The sequence below is a fragment of the Mizuhopecten yessoensis genome, unplaced genomic scaffold, assembly GCF_002113885.1.
Source record: "Mizuhopecten yessoensis strain PY_sf001 unplaced genomic scaffold, ASM211388v2 scaffold8841, whole genome shotgun sequence".
In the NCBI taxonomy this organism is placed as follows: Eukaryota; Metazoa; Mollusca; class Bivalvia; order Pectinida; family Pectinidae; genus Mizuhopecten; species Mizuhopecten yessoensis.
Genome location: NW_018407749.1, coordinates 652,023 through 659,738, shown reverse-complemented (window position 1 = coordinate 659,738; position 7,716 = coordinate 652,023). Strand labels below are relative to the sequence as shown.

At 37.7% G+C, this 7,716-nt stretch overlaps 1 long non-coding RNA gene across 1 annotated transcript in view; it reads right to left on the bottom strand.

Moving 5' to 3' along the window:
- Positions 1–3,198: 3,198 nt before the first annotated feature.
- LOC110456790 overlaps positions 3,199–7,716 on the bottom strand; it is a 7,551-nt gene continuing 3,033 nt past the window's right edge. The window contains exons 2-3 of the long non-coding RNA XR_002463628.1: positions 4,448–4,914; positions 3,199–3,488 (exon numbers count right to left, since the gene is read on the bottom strand). This is a non-coding gene — a long non-coding RNA (uncharacterized LOC110456790). The remainder of the gene's footprint in view (positions 3,489–4,447; positions 4,915–7,716) is intronic.

The window sequence follows — 7,716 nt, the reverse complement described above, 5'->3', positions numbered from 1 at the left end:
AAATCTTCTACAATGTTTTGTTATGTAATACTTTTCCAAGTAGTTTTCTGATCGTCTGCAAATCTGACTGAATCGGTCATCGATATCGGCAGAATGTGTACTGTACGCTTAAAGGCAGTCACTCCGACGAGGACCACCAATAGCCGAATTCACAAGACATGAAGAACACCAAACAATTGTGATATCAGCAATTCTCCTTCGAAAAGAAAAGATCGGAATGTATTTGGCTGTTTTGAACCAGTTGATATTTAATTTTCAAACTCAAACTTTTTTCATTATCGGTTCAATTCGCATGGATGTCATTTGTAAATTCCTGCCGGTTAAAAATATCACGCAAATTCAACTCTCTGCGGTACACAAACTCGCTAACTTAGCCACTTTACCCGTGTCGTTTTGACACATTCCTACGGACAAGATTTTACCCAAGAACGACATTTTAACCACGGAGTAATAAATCCGTTGCAATTCTTCGTTATGTTTCCCGATACGTGGTATTTATCAATTCACAACGTAACGTCTTGAAAAGTTGAGCCTACTTGACTCAAGTTTATTTATCCGATTCTATAGTATTATATGACTTAAACTTGCAACTTTTCGTAATTGTTAAATTGGCAATGCAATCGTGGATTATTCAACGAAGTTAAGCAGTTGTATTGCTGTTAGCATATATCAAAACATTTCCGAAAAATCCTCAAAAAAATTACGAGAAATGGTCGCAACCAAGGACTGGTTTTGGATTGTTCTTGCGTGTGTGTACATCCCTTTCTTGACACTTCATTTTCCCCTTAAAAAGGTGCGCACTATACGCAAATATATTAACGGTAGTCGTTGGTCAGACATAAAATATCTAAATCAGTCAAGAGCAATTTATAATACAACAGTTTACCCCTTCGGGAACCTTAAAGGTGCCTGATTCATACTCGGAACATCTTTAGGTTATATGTAATTCCTGTGGGGAATTTGGAACGCCTTAAGGTTTTATGCTATTCCTGTTTAAAAAGGAAATTGATATCTGAGTTATCCAAGAGCTTGTAATTACCGCCTGGTATATTCCGTCAGAAGCAAGTCGAAATCTGGGACTGAAACCAAAATTAATAGTCCCCACTGGGGTGACTAAAAAACGCCTACAAAGCTTGAGGGATTGCCAGATCCAGAACAAGCAGCCACACCAGAAAAGACACTTCTAGTTGAATTGCTTAATGAAATTGTTGAGATAGAGTATACAAAAAATCCAGGGTCAGGGAAAAAAGGAAAGGGGGGAGGGAGTCTGTGTGCATTATACCCCAGAACAGAAGGCCCAGATTGCAAAGTTTGCGATCTTCAATGGACCTGTTAAGGCAGCGAGACATTTAACGAAGATACTTGGGCACTCGGTGAATGAGTACTGTACGAACAATTAAAAAATCATATTTGCTTCAACGTAAAGTTGATAGAACTGACGATATCGACGAAGTGATCCCCAAAAAATGGGGACAGCCGACATTGCTGGACAGTGAATTACAGTGTATTAGACAAAACAGTATGTGAATACATCAGAGATTTGTGAGACGCCGGCGGTGTACTATTATTCAAAATTGATTTGACGAGAGAATGGGCTCTATCGGTTTTACAAAGATTGAACTTTACACAACGGAAGGCAACAAAAGATGTGAAACCACAGCCCAAAGTGTTCGCCAAAACAAAGCAGGACTATTTGAGTATAATCAACAAAGTGATCAAGGAAGAGCAGATACCAGCAGATCTCGTAATTAACAGGGACCAAACAGGTGAGTGTCATTTAGTCAAAACAAACACATTTTCCAAACAACAATGATTATAGTAACTTATTGCACGCAGTTAATGTCGCTTCCATGGTAACAGGGGTCTTCGCCGATGTACGAGTAGAGTAGAGTACGATGTAGAGTTTACCTGTAAGATTGAATTTATTCTAATAATTAAATATTTTATATTTACCTGTAGGTTTAAACATGATCCCAACTAGTGACTGGACGATTGAGGAGAAGGGTTCCAAGCAAGTAAAGGTGATCGGAATGGGTGACAAGCAACAAATAACTGCTCTCCTAGGTGCGACATTGTCCGGTTATTTATTGCCACCGCAGCTGATTTACACCGGGAAAACAGATTTGTGTCATTCGGAGGTAGATTTCCCAGATAGCTGGGACATTACCCACACGGAATCACACTGGAGTAATGAGGATTCCATGGTTCGCTATGTGGAGAACATTATCCTCCCGTATGTTGAAACTATAAGAGAGAACTTGCCCAATGCGAAGCATAATCAGAAGGCCCTCGCCATATGTTTTTAAAGCACATCGTTCAGAAAAAGTCCTTAAAATATTGAAAACCAATGGTATCTGTGTTGTATTTGTCCTCCCCTGCTGCACAGACAAACTCTAACCTCTGGACCAGACCATCAAGTAAATTCTGAAATGCAAATTCCAAGTGTGGTAATCTGAACAGATCGCTGCTAATCCCGGGAAGGTATCTGATATTTGTCTGAAAACGACAGTTGTCAAACCACTGCATGCCAAATGGGTAATAAAATGCCATACACTTGTCGGTGATGAAACTGAACTACTCAATATGGCATTTAGCTGTGTAGGGATCGTTGCACACAACTACTAGCTGTGTAGGGATCGTCGCACACGGCTACTAGCTGTGTAGGGATCGTCGCACACGGCTACTAGGTGTTTGTGTCCCGTACACACGTGTGTGATGTGTACTGGACCTCGATGCACCCAGGTTTATTGATGACTTTCTCTGCGCCTTTATATATTTTTTTCAAATTTGTTGTTCATTAAATCTTTGGTAACTAAATTGTGGATGGATGGATTGACAGACAGACAGACAGACAGACAGACAGATGGACACTATATCTTGCACCGATAAAAGTGCAGATACACCTGTCGAGGGTACGAGAACATCATTTCTTATCGGACGCAATGTATTGCTGTAAGTAACCTCTAGAAACTAGTGTGGATGAATGGACAGATGCACATGGTGATAATTATAGGACATTAACATTTCTGATGTGAGGCCCCAATAAGGACCTGAGCATGTCCTCAAAACTTGGTGTGCAAAAGGTCCTGAAGCTCCCTTCACAAAGCATCATAATAAAAGTTTTCCTGTAACAGAATTATATTGGACTTTGATGTTTATGAAGACTGTCTGTATAAAGAGAAATGTCATTACCTTGATTTTACGTCCTTAGTTCTTGGGTTGTACTTTTGTCCTTGTCCGTCTTGGGTAAACCTTTTGTTTTTGATTGTCTCGGATTATCTTGTCGTTTCTCCAGGTTCTCCGGTGATGGTCCTATTATTTGTCCTTGTGTTTCAGAGTCTGAGATGGTGCTGTTGCTACCTCATGGTCCCGGATTGTCCTCCTATCTTTGAGGTTCTTGTTGTTGATAGGCCTTTATGATCCTTTTATCCTTCTTGTCCTGGTAGGGTTCTCCTATGATGGTCCTTCGTAGGCCTCTTTGATTGGACCTTCAAAAGGTGAATAAATATACTGTTTATTAGGGCTTTTCACCAACTGGTGAAAAGACCTATTGTTTTTGTTAAATTTCTTCTTATTATTATTATTATTATTATTCCGTACTTTGTGGAATCTGTTTCTTATGATTGGTAAAAGATAGGTTTATAGTCTTTTAGGAATGTTGTAGGCAAAGGTCTGAAACTGATCAAGCAACATTTTGAAGTAGATTAAAAATCCAATATGGCCACCTTGACGTCATAGGTTAAAATCATTGAAACCGCTATAACTCGAAAACCGTTGATCGTACAGATTTTATGATGCATACTATTTGTAGATAATTTCCATATCTAACATTTTCTGATTACATGTTAATACAAAATAAGTTTTTGATGTATTTCACTGAAATTTTATATATATATATATCATCACCATTTAAAAAGTGGACAGCAATTAACACAAATAAAAAAAAAATTCTTTGGATGACCAGCTATTTATATTGAATCTAAATCCATAAAAGAACTCATTTTACCAACTCAAATTTTAAAGTATTATTGAATTTTAGTAGATAAGTGTATGAAGAATTAGCACACTCATAATATAAAACCATATTTACAAACTTCAACGAGGACAGAAAATTAGTAAAAGATTTAAAGAGCAAAAAGAATAAAATATAATATGCTTGCTTTCATTATGTAAACATGAATATATGCAACAAATTTTTCTTCACATTTGTAAGTCGAAGTATGTGCAGTTTGTATTTCTAAACATTACGAAGATGAGAATGACATGTTACCTTCATTGGTATATATAGATATAGAAAAATGCCCCTTTGATGGCAAAAAGAAACGAAATGCATCTATTGGAATGTGATTTTAACTGCAACTGGAAAATGGAAATGGAAAATACAATCAATATTTCGGACAGGTCTTAGCCCTTTTTCAGCAAATGCTCTTTTTATGCAATTATTTACCCTCCTCTGGACGCTGGCAGGCCATCCTATTCCGTCAGTCAGATCAGATGTACTAAACCCTAGTCAGACTTTCAAACGCAGGAGGTTCTGTTGCAAAAATAGATTTATTCTAGTTCAGCTGCACCTATCCGTCCAGTCACATGACAAGAACATTTTATCCCAGCACGGAAACGACCAATATGAAGCACTTGACTCAGTATGATTACATGTTCCCCTCAGGACTATCATGGAGGGGTTGCATGATATCGGATCCCCACATGTAACCATAAAGGTCCTTGTACCTCAATAATGTCGTTCGCCAGGATTAAAAACTTTGTTAAAGGAGTGAATAGTGCAGCTGAAATGTCATAAATCTATCCAGCTTCAGATACCCAGTATGCAAAATCATCCAACTAGAGCTCACTCAGACCACCCTTCTAGATATAGATATATCTGACCAGGGTTCTGTCCCTTTCAAGTGAACAGTCCTGTAAAGGAAAGAATGATATATTATACTCCCAGTGCAAAACTCACTAAAATATGAAGCATTAAATAAAGGTCAAAATCAGCATCCGCAATATGCATTCATTAGAGCAACCCTAGATACACAATTGATGCAAGTATAATCATCTTAGCACTTGTAGGAGGCAAATGGGGTAGTACGCTTCCAACATTGGTTACAGGTCGGCTGTACCTAATGTCCATCCTGTAAAAAAAAATATGTCTTTGATTATCTCCCTTGAAACATGACTTCAATCTTATCAGTCATGTACATATACACTAAATGTAGATTGAATTGATTAATTGGATTTAAATGTGGCATTATCAATCATTAATTTTTCAAGTATTTTAGTTCTCATAATATTATATATCAAAACAACATTTGACTAAAATCAAACAATCTTTTATATTATCAATATCATACATCAACAAAACTACAAACGAAATAAGTGATTCCACATTCTACATTTTACAAGTAGCTATTTCTCTGGTGAACAGTAAAGTATTCCAAATCATCATGCACCCATCAACAGTATCCAACAGAATGTGAGCACACTTTCTCTCGTGTTTCAATAAAACTAACTCCAGGACTATTTTGTTAAATGCAGGTAATTTTATGTACTTGATTAATCCGTGCTTTATAACTAACCTATCACGGTTAACATTAAGGTATCCGACGATACTACTAATATGGGTATTATTTTCAGGGATCAATCTAGGTTTTAGGGGAAATTACTCTTTTTTCAGATTTGGGGGAAATTAAAATTTTGATACAAGGCTCTAGCGTCATGAAGGTAAAAGATAAATGTTTTGTCCGACATACCTGTTCCGACATACCTGTGTGCAGTATATTTCAATTTTTAGACAATTTTATGCTTTAAATTGTAGAACTTTTGTTTAAATTATGTGGAGAAAATGTATATATGCAGTGTTATGCATTTTAACTGTTGAACTTTAAAGAAAACATATACATGTATAGGGGAAATACTATGAAGAAATAAACGCTATTTGCTTGTTGAAATGGGGGAATTTTGAAGCACACAGGGGGAATTTCAAAGAAAATGGGAATTTTCTTCTGTAGGGGAAACTACCCATAAAAGGTAGTGAATCAAGTCTAGATTGATGCCTGATTTTATCACATTTTTCTTTTACTTCTTATTTGTTTACCTTCACATTCAACTTTATCATTGTCAAAATCGTACTCGCTTTAGACAGTCATTATCACCCTTAAGAAAACCCAGTGGAGGGAGATCTCCCACACTTGACTCCTTAGAGGTTGGCAACCCGACTCCTATTGAAGTGGTGACCATATGAATGTCATTATCACACTTAAGAAAACCCAGTGGAGGGAGATCTCCCACACTGGACTCCTTAGAGGTTGGCAGCCCTGACTCCTATTGAAGTAGTGACCATATGTGGCAACCCTGACTCTTATTGAAGTAGTGACCATATGTGGCAACCCCGACTCATATTGAAGTAGTGACCATATATGGCAACCCCGACTCATATTGATGTTGTGACCATATGTGGCAACCCTGACTCCTATTAAAGTAGTGACCATATGTGGCAACCCTGATTCCTATTGAAGTAGTGACCATATGTGGCAACCCTGACTCCTATTGAAGTAGGGACCATATGAATGTCAAAGAAATAAGCTTTACATAGGTTCATTCTGATAACTTTAAAAGCTGTGTCACAAACATCAAACCAAAATCGTAGTAAAACGATCGATGATCGATTGTATAATCGGTTTATAATTTTTGGGACTGAATACCCAAATAAAGTGACAACACTACTGTTACATCAATTCACTCTACATTACAGTTCGTTCTTTTATAATGAATGAATATCAAGCAACTTTTATGCATTTTTATCAATCATATAGTATAAATTGTACATAACAATATGACTTTAAATCAATAAACATGGCAGATATTTAAATACTTTGATTTCAATGATGAACCGATTACAAGTACATTTGTGTGGATTCTGGAATTTGTAATCGATAATCAAAACAGGAAAGAGCAAACCGATCGATTTTCAATTATTATCAATAATCAGCCCATCACTGGTTACAGAAGAGCTATATTTGGACCTAAACTTATGTGTTCAGGAGTAATACATGTATTACACATTTTACAAGTTTAGATAAAATTTGAGTAAAATGCCATCCTGATCAATGGTGGCGATTTGTCGTCTCTCAAATCTTTTAATTATCTCCTTACGTCCCTGGTCAGATTTCTGACCCCTGGCTAGTTCACTGTGATTACAGTTCAGTCCCCCCCGTCCGATTGGTCAGTCCCTATGAGCTAGTGGTCACTTCGGCTCCGCTCCCAGCTGGTATTTAGGTGTTGGCGCCAAACTGTCCATTCTTTCTTTCGACACATTCGAGTCTTGTCACAATTTATGATAGACGAACATTACGAATCTACGATCAACGAATACGAGAGCCCAGGTATCCGGGCAAAAGAAGATGATTTAAATCGTAGTCTACCTGTGTAAATGGACAGGTTATCCACTGCCAAGTAATTCTGTGAATGGCGTATGAAACAAGAAATCAACCCCGAAAGGACTATAAAGCCATGAACGAAGGGGGGTCGCCAATGTATTCGTCTGGAGCAGATATGAGCTCTCAAACGTCGAACTTGGACAGTGACGATGATACGATAACAGAAGCAGTACTGGAGGCAAGCGTCCAAGATGACACCGATCTGTTACACAAGAGCGCAAACGACCGGGATGCGGAAGTGCGCGGTTTGAGGGACGAGTTGGAAAAGGCTAAAACCAGA